Source organism: Spermophilus citellus (assembly GCF_964194105.1).
Source record: "Spermophilus citellus genome assembly, chromosome: 5".
NCBI lineage: Eukaryota > Metazoa > Chordata > Mammalia > Rodentia > Sciuridae > Spermophilus > Spermophilus citellus.
The window spans coordinates 110,877-119,177 of NC_138186.1; positions in this window are offsets into that span (position 1 = coordinate 110,877).

Genomic DNA, 8,301 nt, shown 5'->3' on the forward strand with positions numbered 1-8,301 from the left:
CAGACAGGGCCTATGACATGTGTTTATCATGTGGTCATGGCTGCCCACAACCCCAAAGAGAGCCAGCATGGTGGCCCCTTCTCTCCTGCCCTGGCTGGAACCAGGACGCTGACCTTCCTTTCTGCCTGTTGGCTCCCCCTGCTGTCTCTTTCTTCTTGCACAATTGGGTCCCTTTGAGGAGCAACATCTCTGTGTGGAATGATGCTCTTTTCTTCTCAGTGGAAAACTGTAATCCTTTTTCTTATTTCTCTCACTTCCCAAGCTCAATTTCTTAGAATGTGGGATTCAGAAAAATGCACCTATATCATTTTCCCAAGAAATGCCGGAAAGAAATCCCCAGGTGGAAGCTAGTATCATAATAAATACCTTGGAACCAAGCAAAACCTGATCTAATGAATATATATATATATATATATATATATATATATATATATATATATACACACACACACACACACATACACATATGTGTGCATGTGCATGTATGTATATGCATGTGTGTATATAGACCTATATAATAAATACATATCTATTTATATATTTTATATTGATGCTAATTATATAATTTCATTTACACATTTATACATAAATATATCTTAATATATTTAATATCTATTTTTTATATTTATATGAATAAAGTGTATCTTTTCATCAGTGGCCCACATCGTGCTGCTTCAGATGTTGGGCCAGCTGTCTCTTGCTTTGGGGCTTGCACCTTCTTCCTCCCTATCTATTTGCATGTGTCCTGGAACTGACTTGTCTTACCAACAAAATCATTACATTAGATGCCCTGTGTTTTAGTATGGGACTTCACAGGGACTCAAAAACATCCATCAAACCATAGAGCTTTGGCATAAATTAGTTTCATTCCAAGAGACAGCGAAATTTCCTGAGCCTTTAGGGCCTTATCATGCAGATTTTGTGTATGTGTACGAGCATGGTGGTGGTGGTGCACACATGAGTCAGAATTCCCCAAAGAATCAGAATCGATGTGAGGGTGGGGGAGAAAGAAGAGAACAAAGGAGGAGAAGGACTAGGGGAGGTGAGAAGGGAGGAGAGACAGCAGGAAGCACTGGTCACATAAATATGCAGTCTGAGAAGAGCCACGGTCAAGCTGGAGGCTTGATGGTAGGTGGTGTGGATCAGAGGCCTGAGAGCTGCAGAGCCAGCAGTGAAGACCCCAGTCCAGACCATCAGCCTGTGCACTCAAGGAAGGCACAAAGGGATGCAAAACTGCAACATTCTGGGTCCAAGTTGAACTTCAGTGTCTTATCAACCCAACAGGTTATGATCAGGGTAGAAAATAAATTGCTAAACAACAACAAAAAAAAAGTAGGAACAAAATAGCAACTAGAGAAGTAGCTGAAACAGACCAAAAGTAGGCTCCCTGCTGCTCTCTGGCCCTCTAGCAAGGTTCCTGCCAGTGCATGCATGTGGCTCACACTGCTCACCCACATCACCACTCCCAGGAGGAAAAGGAGGGGAGGTACATCTGAGGAGGCCACTCAGAAGCACTTCTTGCCAGTGCTTGCCCCACCGTGACAGCTTGTCCCATGGCCTCAGTTGGCTGTGTGAAGCAATTGTAACTGGCAACCATGTGATCCCCCAAAGTAGGAAATTGTCATCACCAAAAGGAGGAAAAAGCCAATGTTCACTGGAGATCAGTGACTGTTCACTGCTCCCTGGGCCATTAAGAGAGGGCTGGGAGACTCCACAGTATTTCTCTTCGGGGACCACAGGTGCACAACCCAGCACCACCTGAGCTATGCCAGAGATGCCTGAAAACCTGGATATGCCCTAGACACCCTTTTAAACAGACTCCAACATGAAATGGAGGGGAAATCATCTCCCTCTCAGCTGTAGTTTATATACCAAACTCTGGCTTTTAGCATCTCTTTAAGGTTTTTCCTTTTATTTATACACTTGATCAATAAGACTTTTTGTTTTGTTAGGGTAGAATTATATGCTTTCTGAAGTCTACACAGTAGAAGAAATCCTTCCTCACCCAATTTTGATTGTAAAGCACTAAGCCTTTTTAAAAAATAACTAAACTTCATGCCATGCATAAAATCCTCTGTGTGTGTGTGTGTATGTGTGTGTGTGTACATGTGTACACCTTCATGGATGTGCTGTGCCATACCCAGTGTTTTAGTGGGCTTTTGCATCACTGTGACCAAAATACCCAATGAGAACAACTTAAAGGAGGGGAAGTTTATCAGGAGCTTATGGTTTTAGAAGTTCCTGTCCATAGATGGCAGACTTCATTTCTCCAGGCCTGAGGTGAGACTGGAGGATATCATGGGGGAAGGATCCCAGAGAAGAAATCTGCTCAGTTTATGGTGGGATCAGGAAGCACAGAGACCGAGAGGGAGGGGAAGAAGCTGCAGGAAGGCCCAGCTCCTTCAGCCACATCCCACCTGCCAACAGCTACCACCCAGCCTGTCCATTTCAACTGGGATGGACTAATTAGGTTCCAGCTCTCACAGTCCAATCACTTCACTTCTTAATATTTCTGCATTAACCCAGGAGCTTTGGGGAGACACCTCACATCCAAACCATAACACCCATCATCATATCCATCAGTGCACAGGGTAGAGAGAAAAGGGTGTGGCTGCCTGGTGATCTTGCCCCCTTGGCCCCTGCAAACCTTGGATCAGGGTTGCCTAGAATGCCTGGAACAGAGGCATCCTCATCCTGAATAATGCTGTGCCCACCATCTACCTTTCAAGCTGCCCCTGGAGGCTTTAATTCCATTGGGAACATTTTCAGAAACTTTACATTTACAACCAGTTTCTAAGTTCTATTTTATTACTTTATTTATCAATTTGTGTAGTGGTGCTAGGGATAGAAGCCAGGGTCTTAGGCATACTGGACCAGTGTCTCACCTGAACTACATCCCTGCCCTCAAATATCTCTTCACAGGGAGAGCCTCCACTTTAACTCTTGGTGAAACATGGTGCCAATCCCAGAAATCTCATTTACAAAGTCCTTGTGGGGCAGACACAGGTCCTGGTGTCCTGGAGAGCCGCCTGGAGTTCCAGCCAATGAGCTCCCTGTCACCTATGGCAAAAATCTCTATGTCTTTTTGCAGAATCCCTGGTCACTCTTTGAGTACTGTCTGAAAATCACACTCCAGTGTCTCTTTGGCCTGAGGCTCTGGGGTAGGATAAGGAGAAAGAAACCACCCGAAAGTTGTGAAGGTCCTCTCTGTCCTGTCTGTGTTTCTGGCTCTTACTCCATTGTCCCCAGAGAGCAGAAGAGCTCAGCCACCCTGGGCAGTCTCCAGGCAGGGTACTGGCATTAAGAGACTGGCCTAATGTGTGGGGTTGCAAGCAGAGCTGCTGGCCCCATGTGGTCCCAGCTGTCCCCCACCCATATCTGTTTGGTCTGGGAAGCAGATGCCATGTTGGGATGTAGTGGGATCATCACCTGTTATTAAACAAGAGACACTGGAGCTGCTGGGTATCCCTCCATAGAAGGGGCCATCTGCTGCTCTCTCTGCCTGGACCTGGGACTCAGTCTCTTGCTCTTTGCCCTCACCAGAGGTCTCTCTGAATACCCTATAGTTCCCACATTTTTTTCTGCCATTCTTGCTTCCCTGGCCTTCTTGGTTTCTACCCACAGGTCCCATAAATACCTGACATCATGTATATGCATCTATCATCTCTCTCCCCCACTAGGATGCAACCCCATGGCAACAGAGACTTGGATTGATTTCACTTGTTACTGTCTGCCTGGAGCCCTGGAAAGTTTCTGGCATGCAGTAGGTGGGCAATAAAAATAAATGAGCTGCTTAATGAATTATGAGATTGTTTTAAAAAAGAGAGGGAGATGTGTCTGTCAAGGATTTCACAGGGTACCTGGCCTGTGGCAGGTCCTCCACAAAAAATAGCTATTTGTATTGCTGTCATCAGACTTCCAGGGAAAGACTGAGCTGGTGACTCCTCTCAAACCTTAGCTCTGTAGTTTCATGTATAGGGAACTTGTTTACCATTGTCATAGTGTTCAGAGGTGTGGCCTTTGGGAAACAGAGCCCTCATGCATGGGTTAATCCATTCCTGAATTAGTGGATTAAACCATTCCTGAATTAATGGTATAATGGGTTAGCCTTGGAGTGAGTTCTCTCTAGTACCTGTCTTGCCTGGGAAGCCATCTGCCATGTTGTGTCGCAGCCAGAGATGCACCAGATACCACACCTGGGAATTTCTGGCCCCTGGAACTCTGAGATAAATCAACTACTGTTCTCTATAAAGTGCTCAGTCTGTGGTACTCAGTCACCTTTTGTTCCAGAGCTTGGAACTTCAGGACATAGTAATGTAAACACAATATGTTAAAGTTGAGACATTCAGTACACACATACACACACATACACACACAACTTTTTCTAGGAGCAATTGGTAGTTCTGGCATTATTCCTAGTGTGTCAGGGTTGGGACAGGATTCAGGAAGTGCTAAAATCTCACTCAAGCGAAAAGTAGATTACTGGATTCCTCCCTATTTCCCCTAAAATACAAGCTAATGTGAACATCATCTGTCAGCATCAGCAGTTGGTAAAATATGCTGACAAATGTTTTTTTTTTTTTTTTTTAGATAAATTGACAACTTTGATAATTGGGTATTTATGTAGCTTGATCACTGCTGATGAAACACTTGAAAAGGCTTTTATAGCTCCTGGATATCACCACAATTGTTTTGTATCACTTCTCCCATATTTCTTTTTCTTTCTTTCTTTCTTTTTTTTTTTTTTTTTTTTTGTGGTGCTAGAGATTGAACCCAGGGCCTTGTGCATACAAGTCAAGCACTCCAAAAACTGAGCTACATCCTCAGCCCCTCTCTCACATTTCTGTTCACTAGAGGTGATGATGGTAATTGGGTATTTTGTCTCAAATGTGGTACATTGTTCAAGACAGGACTAATATCCACTGTATCTAAATCTCTCTACTCATTATAATTTTGCCAAAGAGACACTCATATAGTAGTTTTTTCTTAAATGTATCTATATATGGAGAGAGAGTGTCTCATTTTAATATTCTGCTTTATTTTCAACATCATTCCCTCTTAACATTTGCCTTTTATAGTGTTGCTAAGGTAGGAACTTACTACCTTGCACATTCTGCACACACACTCTTACAATGAACTTTGCCACTAGGTCCCAATTCTAACTTTAGGTTGGATAGATTCATTCATTCAATCTAATGTTATTTTTCATATGGTTGGTTTTACATATGCCTTTCTATTACTCTTAACAATACTATTGACATATATATGGTTTCAGATTTGATTCATCTTATGATTTATTCTTCTGTATTATTGCAATATAGTTAAATGTGTCACATAACAATAACTATATTATTTTTTATTAAAGGTTTTGTGGTATTTTACATATTTTATTTCCAAGATGATTTTTTGGTCCCTTCTTTCCTTTTCTTTTATTTGGTACTGGGAATTAAACTCAGGGGAACATAGCCATTGAACCACATCCCCAGACCTATTTTGTATGACGTTTAGAGATAGTGTCTCACTGAGTTGCTTAGGGCCTCACTTTTGCTGATGCTGGCTTTGAGCTCACAATAAACCTGTCTCAGCCTCCCAAGGTGCTGGGATTACAATTGTGCACCAGCACATCCAGCTCTCTTCTTGTATTTAAAGAAAAACATGCTAAAATTTTGATGGAAAAATATTATATATTAAATATAGTTAAAATAGTTGTCTTTGTAATGATTAGTTTTATTTACACACATGGTATTTTATGTGTTTTTGTAAATTTTTATTTAGTTTTTGATAAGTTCTACATATTTTCCTCAAAAGCAATTATACATGTAATGTATTTGACAGATGTAACTTCAATATAAAACTTATGGGGTATTTTGTACTCTAATTAAACCAAAAATCTTTCTGGGCTCTAGAAACCAATTTTTCTCAAACTTTATTATTTTTATTTTTTATGTTTTTGAATGTACCTCCTCTTTCCTCCTAGGCCATAGAGTTCCACTGTGTTGACAAGTATAGCTCTAACCTTATGCTATCCTGTAACTGTACACTGTTATGGTACACACATACTATAATTTCTACAGGTCTATGCTGCTTGGTGAGGAGTACTTCATATATACATAAACAGTTTTCATGACAAAATAACAGCAATTTCTACTCCATCTTTACTTCATGAGAATTTGTTTTGTGTCCTCATCAATACTCTGTATTCTTTTGGTTATTGTTGTTTCTTACTGGAAATTTAATTCAGGGACACACAGAGACAGGTCACACATAGATGCTTAGGGCTTTGCTAAATTTCTGAGGCTGGTTTTGAACTCAGGATTATCTTGCTTTAGCCTCCCAATCCAATGGGATTAGAGGTGTGTGTCATGGAACCTTGTTCTATTTATTTTTATATTGAAATATATATTACTTCTGAAAATAATTTATTCTTGATATTAAGAAGGCATAGAATATCATTTTTTCCCACAAATACCCCCCCCCTTTTTTGGAAAATATGTCATTTTTTTGGGGGGGGGAAATGTCAGTAGTACCAGATGTATACTTTATTGTTTTCTAAATGCAAAGTTTATTATTATTATTATTAGTAGTAGTAGTAATAGTAGTATGCTATGTATTAATTACAAAAGTTTATCTGTTCATGTTATTATAAGGTATATACTCTTTTCTATAACTTCATCGCATACTTCAGTGTGTGTCAAAATGACCTGTTGAGGGTTGGGAGGGAAGGGAAGGGCTCATAGGGTTAGAAATGATAGTGGAGGGCTGGGATTGTGGCTTAGTGGTAGAGTGCTCACTTAGCATGGGTGGGACTTGGGTTCAATTCTCAGCATCACAAAAAAATAAAGGCATTGTGTTGTGTCCATCTACAAAAAAAGATTCTCTCTCTCTCTCTCTCTCTCTCTCTCTCTTGCTCTCTCTTTAAAAAAAACTTTATTAAAAAATAGATGATGGTGGAATATGATGTATATTATATAAAGTACATATATAAAGAAGTGAATTTGTGTAAATATACTTTGTATAAAACCAGACAAATGAAAAATGATATATATGTATATAATTATATACAATTATATATATATATATATATATATATATATATATATTCACCCTACCATTGTAGACTTGTAGCATTTGAACTCATCTACTGTTCAAGTTTTTCTTCTTTTTTTTTCACTGCTCTTTTTCTCCCTACCCCCATATCGTCCAACATTATATATATAATGCTCACTTCTATAACATTATATTCTAAAACATTAAAGTCAGCCAGCCTCAGCAACTTAGTGAGGCTGTAAGAAAATCAACAAAACCCTTTTTCTTTATAGAAAATTTTATTAAAGACTGAGAGTGTTTCTTAGCAAAAAAACATATCTGATTTCAATTTGTAATATGAGAGAGTGAGAGATCTTGCAAACATAAAAAAAAAATAATCAGTGACACTCTTAGTGTCAAGGATGTAAATAATTTAAAAGTAATAGTGAGCTAGTTGGAAAACACATCTAGGTTATTAACTGCTGCTTTGGAAAGTTAGTCTGGTCTCCAACTTATAAAAGTGAGAGAGGAATTCTTTATTAAGGTGTGTATAAGAAAAAAAAGGAGTTTTGACACAGCTTTTAGTTGACCCAGACTGGGTCAACTTTAGTGGGTGATTAGGGTTCTGCCAAGATGATAAATCCTTGAGTTATTTGGAATAAAGTGATTTTATCTAGTCTTCATAAACAAAGATTGAAGTCTAATATAAATCAGGCTTGGCTAAGGAAAAACATTTCAATGAAAAGTAAATGTATGAATAAACACATAAAACAATATTTAACAAAAAGTTAACATTCAGAATATTTATGCAATTATGTAATCAGGAGTAATGTAAGAACAATGACAACTAAAGAAAAAGTGAATTAATAAAAATCAAATAAATAATGTAATGAATGAATGAATGAATGAATTAATAACTAACAAGTACAAAGATGTAATGTGACTGGAATTGTCAAAGTCAGCTTGTAGCCATGAAAAAGTGTAAAGGTACATAGAAATGGTGTTTTTCTACTTACTGAGACATACCCTGTGAACTATAAATTCCACTCCTAGGTGGGAAGAGTTGAACACAGAACCCATTCACCTGGCTCTCTCACTTGGGAACTGTGCAAAAAATTACCTTTTTCTTTCCCCTCAAATTTTATTGCTGCTTCCAAGAACACTACCCTCTATATTCACGCTATTATTGTAGACTTGTAGCATCTGAACCCGTGTACTGTTCAAGTTTTTCTTCTTTTTTTTTATTGCTCTTTTTCTCCCTACCCCCATATCATC